This window comes from Neoarius graeffei, chromosome 3 (genome assembly GCF_027579695.1).
Source record: "Neoarius graeffei isolate fNeoGra1 chromosome 3, fNeoGra1.pri, whole genome shotgun sequence".
Lineage (NCBI taxonomy): Eukaryota > Metazoa > Chordata > Actinopteri > Siluriformes > Ariidae > Neoarius > Neoarius graeffei.
Window position 1 is genome coordinate 48,161,156 of NC_083571.1, and position 14,405 is coordinate 48,175,560.

At 43.2% G+C, this 14,405-nt stretch overlaps 1 protein-coding gene across 1 annotated transcript in view; it reads left to right on the forward strand.

Annotated features, from left to right (window-relative positions):
• Nucleotides 1–2,406: 2,406 nt before the first annotated feature.
• The window catches only part of LOC132883376 (heterogeneous nuclear ribonucleoprotein C), a 38,378-nt gene continuing 26,379 nt past the window's right edge, over nucleotides 2,407–14,405 (forward strand). Inside the window, exon 1 of the mRNA XM_060916922.1 lies at nucleotides 2,407–2,516. The gene's annotated coding sequence lies outside the window, so the exon portion shown is untranslated. The remainder of the gene's footprint in view (nucleotides 2,517–14,405) is intronic.

Sequence of the window (14,405 nt, forward strand, 5' to 3'; positions counted from 1 at the left end):
TTACTGTCGTATAAGAACAATAGAACACTTCAGGATGTGCAGTTAGAGGAAAAAAACCTTACCACCAAATTCAGGGTGGTAACACTTACTCTACACCACTCTGTGTTGGGCCACATCATATCACCCCATTGTGGATTAAAATAATTAACAGCATGCCCCTGTGCGTTTTATTCCTTATTTACTGTATTGCCAGTGTTTGAGTGTAATTAAATTATGGCAGTTGTTGCGAGTTTTTAGTTTAGGCCAATGTAGACCGATGAAAGTAACTTGACTTACATTTAAACTTCAAAATTATGCCGTCAGTCCAAAAGGTAAGGCTTGTAGCAGGTCAGAAGGTTGGGCTATTAATGCTCTGAAATAAAATGTATTATTGTAGTTATAGTCTGAAAAGAAAAAAGTACATGGACAGAGAGAGAAAGAGAGGATCTTGGTTTGGATGAGACAAAAAGGGTGGAGATGTACAGAATATGATAATTCAGTTGTGTATAGAGCCACCAATTAGCCTAACCAGCATGTCTTTAGACTATTATTTCTGCATTTACTTTCTAATTTTTTTTTTTCTCATTCATCTCATTATCTCTAGCCGCTTTATCCTTCTACGGGTCGCAGGCAAGCTGGAGCCTATCCCAGCTGACTACGGGCGAAAGGCGGGGTACACCCTGGACAAGTCGCCAGGTCATCACAGGGCTGACACATAGACACAGACAACCATTCACACTCACATTCACACCTACGGTCAATTTAGAGTCGCCAGTTAACCTAACCTGCATGTCTTTGGACGGTGGGGGAAACCAGAGCACCCAGAGGAAACCCACACAGACGCGGGGAGAACATGCAAACTCCACACAGAAAGACCCTCGCCGGCCACAGGGCTCGAACCCGGACCTTCTTGCTGTGAGGCGACAGCGCTAACCACTACACCACCGTGCCACCCCACCTGTTATTTTCTTCATCTCATCTCATTATCTCTAGCCACTTTATCCTGTTCTACAGGGTCGCAGGCAAGCTGGAGCCTATCCCAGCTGACTACGGGCGAAAGGCGGGGTACACCCTGGACAAGTCGCCAGGTCATCACAGGACTGACACATAGACACAGACAACCATTCACATTCACACCTACGGTCAATTTAGAGTCACCAGTTAACCTAACCTGCATGTCTTTGGACTGTGGGGGAAACCGGAGCATCCAGAAGAAACCTACGCGGACACAGGGAGAACATGCAAACTCCACACAGAAAGGCCCTCGCCGGCCACGGGGCTCAAACCTGGACCTTCTTGCTGTGAGGCGACAGCGCTAACCACTACACCACCGTGCCACCCCACCTGTTATTTTCGTATTCTTTTATTTTAATTTGCATTTATTTTCTTTTTCTCATCTCATCTCATTATCTGTACCCGCTTTATCCTGTTCTACAGGGTCGCAGGCAAGCTGGAGCCTATCCCAGCTGACTACGGGCGAAAGGCGGGGTACACCCTGGACAAGTCGCCAGGTCATCACAGGGCTGACACATAGACACAGACAACCATTCACACTCACATTCACACCTACGGTCAATTTAGAGCCACCAGTTAACGTAACCTGCATGTCTTTGGACTGTGGGGGAAACCGGAGCACCCGGAGGAAACCCACACAGAGAACATGAAAACTGCACGGAAAGGCCCTCGCCAGCCATGGGGCTCGAACCCAGACCTTCTTGCTGTGAGGCGACAGCGCTAACCACTACACCACTGTGCCGCCCCACCTGTTATTTTCGTATTATTTTATTTTAATTTGCATTTATTTTATTTTTCTCATCTCATCTCATTATCTGTACCCGCTTTATCCTGTTCTACAGGGTCGCAGGCAAGCTGGAGCCTATCCCAGCTGACTACGGGCGAAAGGCGGGGTACACCCTGGACAAGTCGCCAGGTCATCACAGGGCTGACACATAGACACAGACAACCATTCACACTCACATTCACACCTACGGTCAATTTAGAGCCACCAGTTAACCTAACCTGCATGTCTTTGGACTGTGGGGGAAACCGGAGCACCCGGAGGAAACCCACGCGGAGAACATGAAAACTCTGCACGGAAAGGCCCTCGCCAGCCACGGGGCTCGAACCCGGACCTTCTTGCTGTGAGGCGACAGCGCTAACCACTACACCACCGTGCTGCCCCGCGTTTATTTTCTGATTATTTAATTGTTATTTGCATTTATTTTCGTATTCTTTTATTTTTCTGCTGTTATTTTCTTCGTCTTTTATTTTCATTTGCATTTATTTTCTCATATTTTTATTTCTGATTTTACTTTCTTATTCTTTTCCAGATTGATGATTTTTTAGGGCACGCCCATCACTCCGGGTCGCAGCTCTGCAGTCTTGCGCCCCCTGGAGGCGCACAGTGTAACTGCGCTTGGTGTTTGCGCATGCGCACGGCGCCATTTCATGCCCTCGCTTGTGGTTGCAGTGATACACCGCTCTGTCTTCAAACAGTACTGCGTCGAATTTTAATCATTTTTAATCTTAAACTCCCGGTGAGTATTTTGATTCGAGAGATTTTTTTTGTGATTTTTTGGCTGACTATGAACTTATCTTTGGAGCATATTTTTAATTTTTAATTTTTTTATTTTTAGCATTTTTCTGGCTGGTTTGTTGGCGTACATTTTGTGATGCAGAGGTAGAACAGCCTGCGAGACGATTGCTTTGGCATGGCGACATTTTTCTGGTTTTGTTTTTCGAGTTCAGAGTATTTTTATTTTTTTTTCCCCCCACAAGACTGCTTCCCCATAGCTCAGATGTGTTTGTGACGGATGGTGTATTTTTGAAGGTGAATGTAGGCTAAGCATGGACGGGCTCGGTTGTGTTTTCCAAGATGGTCGTTTTCTTCCTCCATGTCTGGGATTAAGAGTCTTAAAAGCGATTTTTAAAACAAACAAACAAAGCTCGAACTTTAAGTCTTTTTACCCCCGACATAGCCTACATAGTCGTCTGTTTTTAATTTGGACATGTCCCAGTGTGTTGTTTTAATATATTGCTAATTTTTGGAGGCTCTTTGGTGACCTTGGATCCTTTTGGATTTCTGTGCAATTCAGTCTTTTTTTTTTTTTTCTTTTTCCGAGTACCTGATTTTTGACTGATGTTTGTGGGACGAATGATTTTTAACTGGACTGCAGCAGAATAACGTTGTGTTTGCACGGACATGATGATGATGCAATCAGTGATCACGTGTTTCTCCATTGTTGATTTCAATTAATCCCTGCGTTGATGACTTTAATACCAAATAAACCAGAATTGCCTGAATATCCAGGAAAGTTTCTTATTGTTTTCAGTCAACGAAAATATTGGGGAAGGTGTATATGATGCTTTTTAGTGAGTTTTAGAGCCTACAATTACTGTTTTTTTTCTTCTTTCCAAACCACTCCTGTTGAATTCCTCACTGTTCTGAAGTGTGCATCTGTGACGTCACAACTGAGCATCTGCCAAAATGGCGGCTGTTGTTCTTCAACTTGTGAACATGCTGTCAGGGGAAAAAACCCACTTCCTAATAAAACTATGGTCATTATTAAAGCTAGGTTAGGTTATTTATTTTCAAATCATTTCATTTATATTATTAATGACGGTTCTCTTTGCATCCTGGCTGTAAAAACCAGTCCAAACTTTTTTGTTCTGAAGGAAACCCACCTTCCTAACTGTTCGCCGTCTGCCCGTGCACTGATTTCACATGACCGAAGAATTCCACAAGGCTTGAAATTCGCAGTGGTCCGGTCGCCCGAGGCGACTTAATTTGTCATTAATTCCTGTCACTAGGCAGCCCGGCTGGCTAGTTAAAAAAAAATATATATATATGAATGAAGCAGGGCGGCACGGTGGTGTAGTGGTTAGCGCTGTCGCCTCACAGCAAGAGGGTCCGGGTTCGAGCCCCGTTGCCGATGAGGGCCTTTCTGTGTGGAGTTTGCATGTTCTCCCCGTGTCCGCGTGGGTTTCCTCCGGGTGCTCCGGTTTCCCCCACAGTCCAAAGACATGCAGGTTAGGTTAACTGGTGAAGGCCAATTTATGCTGACAACCCAGTCCTTGCAGATAGCGTCGCAGACAGTGTCTGCGTAGCCCCCCCCACCTTCGCAGGCGCTCTGCGCGCACCTCCCAAAAATTGTGACCACCGCAGAAGCCTCGCAGACAAGAGGGCTCTGATTTGGTCCACTCTACATCCGCTGTACACGCACTTCCGCTTCCCTACTTTCCCGGTTTGGTTTGTTTTCACGACCGGCATTTTTAAAAACACGAGCGAAGATGGAGCAGCACGAAGAGCGGTTGATCGAGGAAGTGAGGAAGTACGGACATCTATACGACTCCAGTTCTAGTCATTATAAGTAACCGGAGGATAAACACTCCACTAACCACACCCACCAACTACTCTTAGCGACTTCCCGCCCCCTTGTGTTGTGGTAGTGAATAACATCGCGCACGCCTATTACTCCCCGCTCAACGATAAATTACAACTGTCTGCGAAAAGCTATCTGCGAAAGCCTTGTCTCAAGAGCATGCAGAGGCCTTTACTCTAAATTGACCGTAGGTGTGAATGTGAGTGTGAATGGTTGTCTGTGTCTATGTGTCAGCCCTGTGATGACCTGGTGACTTGTCCAGGGTGTACCCCGCCTTTCGCCCGTAGTCAGCTGGGATAGGCTCCAGCTTGCCTGCGACCCTGTAGAACAGGATAAGGTGGCTAGAGATAATGAGATGAGATATATGAAGCGAAGATTCAGACTAGGGCTGTGCGATATATCTCCGAAAATTCTGTGTGAGATACATATAATTATTATATTGTAACTATCGAGTGTTTTATGCCGACTTGTGTTTGTTGCGTTTGTTTAAAACCTTTTCCGGTGGTTTTCCGGACAGTCGGATTTTTTTTTTACATTTTCCATGTTGACTATGCAGCTTCACATTAGTGATAAAATACTTAGCGATGGAGCAGATCACCCAGATTTATATCATCAGCTATTTCTATTCCATGTGGGGCCGTTGTTGACGGTCGTGTGTGACCCATGTCTTCTGATACAGTGGATGTTTTAAGGTTGTGTGCTATATCTTGTGTTGGGTGGTGTAAATTATAAATTTGAATTAAATTGAGATTTGATTTAAAGGACGAAATTATTGAAAAATTACAACATAAAAAGTTAATTTTAAAAATCATGGTGCCACTGGTGGTCGCCATGTTCTCGTTCTTGTCTCGACAAACTCCCGTAAGTGATAATGTGATCGCGATAACACGTGGTCATGTGACCGATCAACATGGCAGCGCCCGGAACGGATTTTTTTTGTGTATCGTCTTAAGTAAACGAGTCCACACAGACTGCATGTCGCGTTGTTGATCATTTTCTCTATGTATTTTGTTTAGAAATTGAGTTCTTTATTGAATGAGCTAGTTAAAATATGTACAGGGTCGGCGAGGTTTTGGCAGGGTCGGGCGGATGACCGAAAGCATGCAATTTTTTTTTTTCTAGGCCTTATCCCTTTTTCGCAAAATGACTTCCAAAATTTTTCATATTTATTTATTTCAGCTAGCCTTTAAAGGAACAGTCCACCGTACTTCCATAATGAAATATGCTCTTATCTGAATTGAGACGAGCTGCTCCGTACCTCTCCGAGCTTTGCGCGACCTCCCAGTCAGTCAGACGTGCTGTCACTCCTGTTAGCAATGTAGCTAGGCTCAGCATGGCCAATGGTATTTTTTGGGGCTGTAGTTAGATGCGACCAAACTCTTCCGCGTTTTTCCTGTTTACATAGGTTTATATGAGCAGTGATATGAAACAAGTTCAGTTACACAAATTGAAACGTAGCGATTTTCTATGCTATGGAAAGTCCGCACTATAATGACAGGCGTACTAACACCTGCGCGCTTCAGCAGCGCATTGATATCTGAGCTCCGTATCAATGCGCTGCCGAAGCACGCAGAAGGTGTTAGTACGCCTGTCATTATAGTGCGGACTTTCCATAGCATAGAAAATCGCTACGTTTCAATTTGTGTAACTGAACTTGTTTCATATCACTGCTCATATAAACCTATGTAAACAGGAAAAACGCGGAAGAGTTTGGTCGCATCTAACTACAGCCCCAAAAAATACCATTGGCCATGCTGAGCCTAGCTACATTGCTAACAGGAGTGACAGCACGTCTGACTGACTGGGAGGTCGCGCAAAGCTCGGAGAGGTACGGAGCAGCTCGTCTCAATTCAGATAAGAGCATATTTCATTATGGAAGTACGGTGGACTGTTCCTTTAAGAATGCCTTTGACAAAATAAGAACGTATTGAAATCATTCTCAAGGCTAATACACAAAGCTTTAAAGGGGCACACTCGCATACAAAGCATCAGATTTTGTTAACACGAGTTCATCATGAGTGGGAGAGACGTCTCCGTGTCCATTTACAGCGAAATGGCGATTATGTCAAGGATGTTTTGCTAAAAAGTGTTAATTTCCCCATACATGGACACTTTTTTTTGGGACCGCCTGTATTTTAGTACACTCCTTGCAGGATTAGGTAAAAACAGCCTTGTGTATATAGTCGAGATTTCAGAAATCAGAATAAAGTTGAAAATGGAGAACAGAAGATGAAATGTCGTTTGATGCATTTAGAGCAGCGTTTCTCAACCTTTTTTCAGTCACGGCACCCTTCAGAAGTATGCACGTTCTCACGGCATCCCCATATAAAATATACGCAGTCACGCTGACCCCAGCAGTGACGTTGTGACTCGGGAAAGGGGGTCGTGAGACAAATTTTGATGATGCATGAGGCGGCGATGACCTGCATTAGTGTAACTATTGGTTTTTTTTTAATTTTAATTCATTTTATTTATTTCAGTGTTAGAATATATAACTTTTTGACGGCACCCCGGTTGAGAGAGGCTGATTTAGAGAGTCCCAGGTTCTCAGGTTTTAGCAGTTTTTCCAGCATAAAAGAACCTAAAACCGGACAGGCTTGCTTGTCTTGTTTTTTTTTTTGTTGTTTTTTGTTTGTTTTTCTCTGCATGGGAAACTAGTTGAAGCGTTTCTGATTTGCCTTTTAACAATCCTTTTTCTTACCCTCTCTCAATCTTTGCAGTATATTTTACAACAGATATGTCTGTACATTGTAGATACACTATTTGAGCTTGCGTTTTCTCTTCGTTTACCATAGCTTATGACTGAGGAATTTGATTAGATTTAATTTTGATTTGATTTAAAACAAGATCTTGATGGCTGCAGACTTTTTTTTTTTTTGGCTACTTTAAAAATAAAACAAACCCGCCACCTGCGGACTTGCATTTTCCTGTCCATGTTGTTTAAAAAGCAGACAGATATGGTGTAAAAAAAATAAAGCTCATCAACCCAATTGTATAACTATTTTCTTGCCAATAGCTGTAGCTTCTGTGGCACATTTACTATAGACTACAAAAGGATATTGGACTTTTGAGTTTCTCTTTTTCTGCCACTTTCTTCTGAATGATTCGAGTTTGGCTGGTCAGTATTTGCTATACAGTAGGTGATGTTGGGACAACCTTAATACCAATTAGGTTACATCGACTATCTTAACCTTTCCAGGGCTCTACGTTAACTTTGAGACATGGTTGCCCATTCGGGCAACCATTTGTAGAAATCTGGTTGCCCGAACTCAGAACATGGTTGCCCAAATATTACATATTATTTTTTTATTTATTATTTAACCTTCTCAGACGCTGTCTGTGTCAACAAGCATTGACACTAGCGCCCCGTGCGAGTAATGCGGTAATTAGTCATGTAGTGAAGGACATACCAATAATCAGTCCTCCCAGGATTCCGCGGGCCTTTTTTGTGATTGTTGCAGGCTAAAATGTCTGATGTTGTGGGGGGTTTTCCAAAAAATTGCGATGAAAGTTGCGGTGTTGTTTAGGTTTTTGTTGCGGTTACATTGCGGGAGGAAGTGAAAGTTGCGAGAAATTGTTGCGATTTTCTCTTTTTGTGATTAAAATTGAGTGATATGTTAATATTAAGTTATTACTGAAAAACTATTGATTAAAAAAACAAAGACGCTGAGAAATGGTCCTATAAACAACTTTACCAATATAAAAGATTACCCGGACTACAAAAATGCAGAAAAATAGGCTTTACTTATCCAAATGCTCCTGTTGGTTCAAAAGTTAAAGTGCAGAGAACCTCACAGCACAACATGAAGTTACCTTAAAATATAATATAAATGCCTCAGCTTTCATGTAAGAAAAAAAAACTATTAATACTAGTACTGTGTGCAGGCAGTCTCTCCTGAAGACTAAATTAAACAATTATAAACTAATAAAATAAATGGCTCAGGCTTCATAGAAGAAAAAAAACAATTTGAACAGAATCTCACAGTATGATGCTGAAGCTGCTCATCTCGTTATCTGTAGCCGCTTTATCCTGTTCTACAGGGTCGCAGGCAAGCTGGAGCCTATCCCAGCTGACTACGGGCGAAAGGCGGGGTACACCCTGGACAAGTCGCCAGGTCATCACAGGGCTGACACATAGACAACCATTCACACTCACATTCACACCTACGGTCAATTTAGAGTCACCAGTTAACCTAACCTGCATGTCTTTGGACTGTGGGGGAAACCGGAGCACCCGGAGGAAACCCACGCGGACACGGGGAGAACATGCAAACTCCACACAGAAAGGCCCTCGCCGGCCACAGGGCTCGAACCTGGACCTTCTTGCTGTGAGGCGACAGCGCTAACCACTACACCACCGTGCCGCCGACTTTGGTTCTCCTTTACAGTAAATAAATAAGGAATAGTGAAGCATGCTCGAGACTGAAGCAGAGGATTAGGATGAACACTGAGTTTAACTCGTATACTTGCTCATCATACTCAGACCTTCAGAGCACCCAGTTATGACTTGTAATTTGTATCCCATCTGATTCTCATTTGTGTTTTTGTTTCTCCCCTTTATCATTCACTTTAATTTTCGATGCAGGTGTCTTACACACCGTCAGTCTGTAAGTTTTTATCCCTGTTCACCTCATGCAATTACAAATTGCTACTTGTGTCCTGTAGTTTGTCCGTGAGCTGCTTCCCGTAGTACATATCCAGTGTTTCCCCTAAGTTGAATTTTTTTTGGGTGCTGGATGAGGATGGCCACCTGCAGGGCCCCTCACCGTGGCTCCTGTTACAGAGCATTTGGACCTGAACAAACAGTTAAAGGAGTCATATTTAAGTCTTCCCTTTTTTTTTATGACCAATTTTTTACAACAGTACCTTTTTTTTTATCAGTTTGTTTTACAATAGAACAAACATCTTTGACATCTTTTTAACAAGGAGTTAGATTAAAATGCCATATGAACCATTTATAGTTCTAATTGATTTGTAATTAGAAAGTCAGAGAGCTTATTTCTTCTTTCTGTAATTTTTCACTCACCTCTCCACTGCCGACCACGACTCTGATTTATGTGTTGAGTGAAGTAGTACAGTAGTAGACTGACTGTGCTCATTTGAAATAATGTAAAAAAAAAAAAAGTAATTTTCTATGGCTAGCTAACTTGAAGATGTTTATGAAGTGATATTATATTCCAACATGACCTCACTATGAATACTCGTAACATAACGTTAGCTAACTTAATATAGGGTGTGTCTGAAGACATCACTTACACTCTGGGGGGGGATGTGTTGGATGTCCTCCATCTTTTGCTGCTTGGGGGGTCAAATAACTTTAATCTGGTAAATAGGCCTACTTTCAGTCTCAAAATGGTCCACTCTAAGCCATAATGTCAAACCAAATGGAAGAATGAAGGTGATTCTGACAAATGTAAAGACAGTAAAAAAAAAAAAAATTAAATCATGATTTTAAAAGCTGTTGCAATAATTCAAACACTAATAAATTGGAAAAATTAGCGCGTTCAAGTGCGCACTAAAGGCCGAAATGCATCTTCAATTGATATGGTGTAAATAAACAATGAGTAATAGCTTAAGTATAGTTTCTTCTCATAGTTTGAATACTAGTCTTTCATTGTTAGAGCAGATTAATATCTTGCCGTGATCAGTGAGTGCTCGGGGAGGTTCATTTCCACCTGCGCTTTGCGCAGCTCATCTCTCCGGAGCCAGCTGTGCGCAAACGCAGTGTTGACTGCTCGGCAAACTCCAAACGCTCGGTCTGTGCTGGCCCTCTGTTGCGCAAGCGAGTTGGTTATGGCCAGGTTCAAATTGTGCCCAAAACAACTTAACCACGGCCGTTTCAATTGCCTGATGGCTGTGACAATATTCGCCCCGTTGTTATGCAGGCGATCTTTTTCTCCTCTATTTTCCATTCGGCAAGTGTCTCGCGCAATGCGTCTTCTAAATTGTCCGCTGAATGTGTCTCTGGCATGAAACCCGTCTGCAGGCATTTGGACTGCATTGCCCACTGTGGGTCCACATAATGTACGGTAGCTGACATATAGGGCATCATGTTGCAGCTGGACCACATATCCGTTATCAAGGCCAAATATTCCACATCACCTAGTGCTTTTTTTTCTTAACGTGCCAAAGCCTCAGATGAGTATCTAATACTTTTAATAATAATGATATATTTAATAATGTGGTATTAAAATCCCCCCCCGCCCACGATATGATCGTCCATCACGATGTTTGCACTGTAAACATCGTCGATGCCAATTAAGGGGACATCGCACAGCCCTACCTCAAATCTCATCTCATTATCTGTAGCCGCTTTATCCTGTTCTACAGGGTCGCAGGCAAGCTGGAGCCTATCCCAGCTGACTACGGGTGAAAGGCGGGGTACACCCTGGACAAGTCGCCAGGTCATCACAGGGCTGACACATAGACACAGACAACCATTCACACTCACATTCACACCTACGCTCAATTTAGAGTCACCAGTTAACCTAACCTGCATGCCTTTGGACTGTGGGGGAAACCGGAGCACCCGGAGGAAACCCACGCGGACACGGGGAGAACATGCAAACTCCACACAGAAAGGCCCTCGCTGGCCACGGGGCTCGAACCCAGGACCTTCTTGCTGTGAGGCGACAGCACTAACCACTACACCACCATGCCACCAAAACATCAAATGTTGGCTTGAATATGTGCAGTTTATCTTCTCATGTTGAAAAACTCGCGCTTTTCATATGAAATACATCGTGGATCTGAGCGACATTTAAATAATATTGGCTCGCTTTTTTCATGGTATATCAGATATATTCCATTGAGCTAGCATGATATTGAATGAGTCGAAGATGAGTTCAGTATCATGCCAGCTGAATGGAATATATCTGATATACCATGAGAAAAGCGCCATTATTGTAAGTAGTAGTAGTATACATGCACATTCCTTTCGGGATTTTATGAAATTCCTTTAGAAATTGAGAGAAGGGTGTCTGATGGCCGAGCAAAGAACTGCTGGGGGGGGTCTGGGGGCATGCCCCTCGTGGAAAATTTGAAATATTGAAGCAAATTTGGGGCCCTCTGGTGCAATATTGGCATGAAAAATCATTTGGGAGAAGCTCTTAAACTAAAGTGTTTTAGGTAGTGAATTTCTGAAAAAGGAATCCGTCAGATCAAATCATTTCAAGAAAATTCTTTATTTTCTGCCGTTTTATAGCACGTGCAATTTTGTGCCTAAATTTGTAAAGCTCAGTCCTGATTAGTACGGTGTGGTAAATTGGTAATAGCTGTCCCAACTACAGAAGCTAACGTACATGTAGAGCGTGTGTAAGCATTAGACAGGGTTCTCCAGAAAATCTGAAGTAGCCAGGAAAAAGAAAAAGGTAGGCAGGTATGGGGGTTAATTTTGAGGGAATTTTTAAAAAATTGACCTGCCTTCTGGTGCATTCTCAGCTAATACGTTACGAACCGTTTCCCTGTAAAATACGTGCAAAACGTGTATGAAATTTCCCTCCAGATGTGTGCGTGCTTGGCTTTCTTAGTTACCCTCTGTAGTACGCTGCCTAGCTCTGTAACACAACTACATATACAGTGTGGTCATGTGGTCCAGCTCAGCCAATCAGAGCACAAGAATCAATCAACAAATATGGCGTCACTTTCAGTCATGCTAGACTCGAATCAAAGACAATTTCATGGTGGAAGAATTGGATTTGTAGCAAATTATGGGCAGCGGAGACGATATAAATCACTTGAACATTGGAAGGCAAGTTTTTTTTTTTTTTTTCCTGGGCTTGAGTAGCCAGCGCAGACGGTCTGTGGAGCCAGAGAAAACCGCCGGTCGTCAGCACTTCTGGACATCGCTGATTCGAGCTTTCTCACGCACCTACAGCTGAACCTGGCTGTAGTATGAAACAAGGACTATGGTTGGTTGCCGTGCCGCGCGCTGGCCAATGGGAGCGCGCTATCGGTTCTGAGTAGCAAATCACGTCCTGCTTCAGAAATAAGGGAGAGCAAACATTGTACCTGAGAAACACGGATTTTATTGTGGTGTTTGGGGTCCCCACTCGTCCGCTGACGTTCTTCATCTGCCAGTGCAACTAACATTGCTCGTTTTTGTTTCAGCATAATTTTCTCTAATAGGAATTTTCGAAGCCCGTCACTGCAGGAAATTACCCGTCGATTTCTTGTATTGGCCGTCGAAAAGGCAGCTCGACGGGTCGCTAGATAACACAGAGCTTTCGGGTGTTCAGCACGTCTTTCTCTTTCAAAATTTTCTCAAAGTCTTCTGTTTTTAACGCAGCAAACCTGGCGGCCATGTTTGTTTGCAAATTGTCACGCTAGTGCGGAAGCTTTACGTCTCCGACGTGTGACGTCATGTTGTCTTGACAACCGTGCAATATCGTAAACCATATTCAACGCTCGTTCTCCATTGTGTAGAGCAGGGGTCGGCAACCTTTTTGCCATGTAGTGCCAATTAGAAATGTTCTTGTTAGTTAGTGTGCCATTCAAATAGGTGTTGTTAACAATGTGTAATTAGACGCCACACGTTTTAGACGGATATGGATATTTAATGCTTTGAGCAAATGTAAAACACCATTGCACTTGTTTTATGCCATTAACCTCACACACAAGGTTTAAGAACCCACACACACACACATTGGATAACAACATTGCAAGCAGCTTATACAAATTCACAAAATAACATCCAAAACCTTTCAGTAGGTAACAGGCCCAAGTTATTCACAATAAAGACGTAGCAGCCTAATGGAAATGGAACTGATGAATAATAAAACTACAGAAAAAAAGTTAAATAACGAGTGTCAGAGAACATTGACAAGTAGCCTACATAAAGTGGCTTAAAGGACCCATGGCATGGTGGTTTGTTGATGCTTTAAACGGGCTCGTGGAGGTTTCCGGATGTTATATCCGCAGCCTTTCTCGAAATGAACCCTCGGCATGTAGATATAGCCTCCTGGGAGAAAGCCCCATTTCAGCGCTTTTCCCAGTGCGTCGTTTTGCTAATGAGAAGCAGGAGGCGGGGAAGGATAGAGGGTGGGGGCGGGTCTTATCATTAATATTCATGACATGTAAACGTGTTACCTCTGATTGGCTAACAGCACTGTGACGCTACCTCCAGTGGGTCAGAACAAGCGGATGTGGGTGTCTTACTATGGCGAGAGAGAAGGAACAAACTGCGAAGGGAAAAATACCGCGCGCTGACGTCATTAAGATGTGACGCGAGGAAATAAAATAAATTCAACAAATGTTTGGGTTTTTACTGAACAAACAAACAAATAAAATGAACGAGTGACTTAAAAAAAAGAATGTGGGTGTCTTTGTAAAAACTGTTTTGATTGGCTATTATAACAGAGCATGCTGCATGCTTTTTGGTTTTGTAGTGCAGAGTACCTGGCTAACTGCAGGAAGCGGTTAGCTACACAGCTAATGTAGCCATTGCAAGGCTAACGCACCGATTTTAAAACACGGCAAAACGACTTAACAGTTATACACTTACTTGTTCGGTGTTTGTGGCTGATGCGGCAGGGATGCTTGGTACGGACCCAGGCTTCAGTGACAGTTGATGTGCAAAACCTGCCCTGTACTGTCCCAAGTTGTGGAAACATTCATCAGGAAAATGCTTCCGACAAACATACACCGTCTTAGGTAGACTCGACGGCGTATTATTGGAGTAAATAAAATTAAGCCACTGCGTCTTCAGGGGCTCTCCCGTCGGCAGTAAAAACAGACTCCTTTCTGTGTTGTCACATCCATGTACAGCGCAATTTTCATGTTTGGTGGCAACTTTTGAGGTGGGCGGGGCAATCCATACAGTGGGTGGGAATCCGGGGGGGGCGTGGGGATCATCTCCCTTGCTGACGTAGTAAAGGGAAGAGTTTATCAATGCGCCGTTTTGACGCGCCATTCTCAAATGTTGGGCATCGTTTGGTTTACACATTATGAAATTTCTAGCCCCTGGGGTGACTTAAGAAGGTCAGAGGAACTCATTTTAACGTTAAAAAACCTCAGTGAAAATTTCATGCCATGGGACCTTTAACA